This window comes from Ascaphus truei, unplaced genomic scaffold (assembly GCF_040206685.1).
Source record: "Ascaphus truei isolate aAscTru1 unplaced genomic scaffold, aAscTru1.hap1 HAP1_SCAFFOLD_666, whole genome shotgun sequence".
In the NCBI taxonomy this organism is placed as follows: domain Eukaryota; kingdom Metazoa; phylum Chordata; class Amphibia; order Anura; family Ascaphidae; genus Ascaphus; species Ascaphus truei.
In genome coordinates, this window is record NW_027456999.1 from 205452 (window position 1) to 209276 (window position 3825).

The 3825-nt window shown below is 34.0% G+C and overlaps 2 non-coding genes across 2 annotated transcripts; both read left to right on the forward strand.

The window, feature by feature from the left end:
* Positions 1 to 315: 315 nt before the first annotated feature.
* TRNAL-CAG (transfer RNA leucine (anticodon CAG)) lies at positions 316 to 398 on the forward strand. Its single transcript has one exon. It is a non-coding gene; the product is annotated as a tRNA-Leu (tRNA).
* Positions 399 to 2021: 1623 nt separating this feature from the next.
* On the forward strand, positions 2022 to 2103 carry TRNAL-CAG (transfer RNA leucine (anticodon CAG)). The gene has a single exon. It is a non-coding gene; the product is annotated as a tRNA-Leu (tRNA).
* Positions 2104 to 3825: the final 1722 nt, after the last annotated feature.

Sequence of the window (3825 nt, forward strand, 5' to 3'; positions counted from 1 at the left end):
GATGTGCAAAATGTTGTGAAACTGGTTATATTCGACTCTCATACCCCAACCCCTAACTTCCTTGAATTTTCCTCTCTTCGATATCCACAGGAGTATAAACATTTTTATTAAGCTATGCTTAGGGAGGACAGAAATATACAAAGTGTTGTTGCCAAGTAGACACTTTCTCAGAGAACCATCCACATTCTGTGTCAGGCACCAATATGTCTATTGCATATAAATTTATCAAATTATCACCACTATATATACTTATCTGCCAATGCCTCATTGTGTTGTAAGCTTTGTGTGGTGTGTTAGAAACAATATGCACCAGTTGTCAGGATGGCCGAGCGGTCTAAGGCGCTGCGTTCAGGTCGCAGTCTCCGCTGGAGGTGTGGGTTCAAATCCCACTTCTGACAAGGTTTCTTTCTTTTACTACAGTACCAGAACTTACTATAATATCAATAATCTATTTCTATCTAGATTTTATCGTTTACAATAATTAACATGAAATTGTTTCCAATATAGTAACAAGAACTGTCACAATTTGAACACATTAACTGCCAGAATACCCTGCAATGCAATAGAGCAAAGTGGTAAAGGACCAATCTAGGTGTCTCCCTTTTGGAAAATATGTTGTGTTACATTTTTTATACAGTATACACTAAATGTTATTTTATTTTGCAACATAGATTTCCTATGTGAAAGAAAGAGAATTGCAAATTCAATGTGTTTTCAACATTGAAAATCAAACTTTTAGATTTAATATTCAAAATTATACATATTATCATGTTAAGTCTGTTTATGGATATTACATTTTCCTAGCTCCATGCAAAGCAGAAATTCCGAAGCAGGACATCAGTGGCTGAAGTGTGTTTCAAATAACTACATAATGTTAGACCATAAATATAACTTCCCAATTCCCTGTGATATTATTTGACCTTGTGCTTCATCAGTATTGAAATGCACATGTAATTAAACAGAAAACAGGCTCCCAGTAGAAAATAAAGTTATCTACAATTTTCTATTTTCAGTAATACAGTTACTTTTTTCTTTTTTTACTCCAAAGCCATTCCTACGGATTTTTTTTATATTACAGTTTAATGTTAAAATAAATGTGAGGTAAGAAACAGCTAAAGTTAATAAATCTCAATACGTTTTTTCATTTTAAAGTCAGGGAGAATGGTTTTCTTTTGTATAAAACATAGAAATGACAAGGTAGTTTGAGCTTTATTTTCAGGAGTATTTAGATAGCTTTTTTTCTGCAAGTGGCTAAAACAATTTGGGACAGAGATAATGGAATAATTGTAAATAACCACATGGAAACATCAACTTAGTGCTGAGAAGCTGTCCAAAGGGCAAATTAAATGTTAGGGATAATATACAAAATAAAACAGAAAAGATAAAATAATAATGACATTCTAGAAAACCATGGATCATTTAATGGAAGTCTGTATATATGAATATTAGCATCATGGGCATTTTTAGAGGCAGGAGCGAGCGATTCTCTATACTTCAGTACCCAGAAAGTCCCAGTACGTTACACTATGGAGACATAATACTGGCTTCATGAACCGTTTGGTATGACACAGATTGGCCGTTTTCTCTTCTTATGTTCTATTTCAAAAAACATTTTCCCATAATATATTCATATTCTCATCTTCCCCTCTTATCTCCTCTCCTGAACTTTCTATTTTCTACAATCACTTTGGTCTAGCGCTAACAACAGATGTGCAAAATGTTTTGAAACTGGGTATATTCGACTCTCATACCCCAACCCCTAACTTCCTTGAATATTCCTCTCTTCGACATCCACAGGAGTATAAACCTTTATATTAAGCTATGCTTAGGGAGGACAGAAATATACAAAGTGTTGTTGCCAAGTAGACACTTTCTCAGAGTACCATGCACATTCTGTGCCAAGAACTACTATATCTATTGCATAAATATTTATCAAATTATCACCACTATTTATACTTATCTGCCAATGCCTCATTGTGTTGTAAGCTGTGTGTGGTGTGTTAGAAACATTAGCAACAGTTGTCAGGATGGCCGAGCGGTCTAAGCGCTGCGTTCAGGTCGCAGTCTCCTCTGGAGGCGTGGGTTCGAATCCCACTACTGACTTGTTTTTCTTTACTACAGTACCAAAACTTACTATAATATCATAATCTATCTCTATCTAGATTTAACGTTTACAATAGTTAACATGAAATTGTTTCCAATATAGTAACATGAACTGTCACATTTTAACACATTAACTGCCAGAATACCCTGCAATGCAATAGAGCAAAGTGGTAAGGGACCAATCTATTTGTGGAAAATATGTTGTGTTACATTTTTTATACAGTATACACTAAATGTTATTTTATTTTCCACATAGATTTCCTGTGTGAAAGAAGAGATTTGCAAATCCAATGTGTTTTCAACATTGAAATCAAACTTTTAGTTTTAATATTCAAAATTATACATATTATCATGTTAAGTCTGTTTATGGATATTACATTTTCCCTAGCCCCATTCAAAGCAGAAAATTCAGAAACAGGACATCAGTGGCTGAAGTGTGTTCGAATAACTACATAATGTTAGACCATAAATATAACTTCCCAATTCCCTGTGATATTATTTGACCTGTGCTTCATCAGTATTGAAATGCACATGTAATTAAACAGAAAACAGGCTCCCAGTAGAAAATAAAGTTATCTACAATTTTCTATTTTCAGTAATACAGTTACTTTTTTCTTTTTTTACTCCAAAGCCATTCCTACGGATTTTTTTTATATTACAGTTTAATGTTAAAATAAATGTGAGGTAAGAAACAGCTAAAGTTAAGAAATCTCAATACGTTTTTTTCATTTTAAAGTCAGGGAGAATGGTTTTCTTTTGTATAAAACATAGAAATGACAAGTAGTTTGAGCTTTATTTTCAGGAGTATTTAGATAGCTTTTTTTCTGCAAGTGGCTAAAACAATCTGGGACAGAGAAAATGGAATAATTGTAAATAACCACATGGAAACATCAACTTAGGGCTGAGAAGCTGTCCAAAGGGCAAATTAAATGTTAGGGAATAATATTCAAAATAAATCAGAAAAGATAAATATAATAATGACATTGTAGAAAACCATGGATCATTTAGTGGAAGTCTGTATATATGAATATTAGCATCATGGGCATTTTTAGAGGCAGGGAGTGAACGATTCTCTATACTTCAGTACCAATAAGTCCCAGTACATTACACCATGAGACATAATACTGGGCTTCATGAACCGTTTGGTATGACACAGATTGGCCGTTTTCTCTTCTTATGTTCTATTTCCTATAGCATTTCCATACATATATTCCATATTCTCATCTTCCCCTCTTATCTCTCTCCTGAACTTTCTATTTCTACAAATTATCACCATTTTATACTTATCTGCCAATGCCTCATTGTGTTGTAAGCTTTGTGTGGTGTGTTAGAAACATCAAGCAGACAGTGGTCAGGATGGCCGAGCGTCTAAGGTGCTGCGTTCAGGTCGCAGTCTCCTCTGGAGGTGTAGGTTCGAAAAGTTCTGAAAAGGGTTCTTCTAATACTACAGTACCAGAACTTACTGTACAATAATATCAATAATCTATTTCTATCTAGATTTTATCGTTTACAATAATTAACATGAAATTGTTTCCAATATAGAAACATGAACTGTCACAATTTGAACACATTAACTGCAGAATACCCTGCAATGCAACAGAGCAAAGTGGTAAAGGACCAATCTAGGTGTCTCCCTTTTGGAAAATATGTGTGTTACATTTTTTATACAGTATACACCAAGCATGTCAAAATCAAATGCTAACAAGGGCCAAATACACAAGG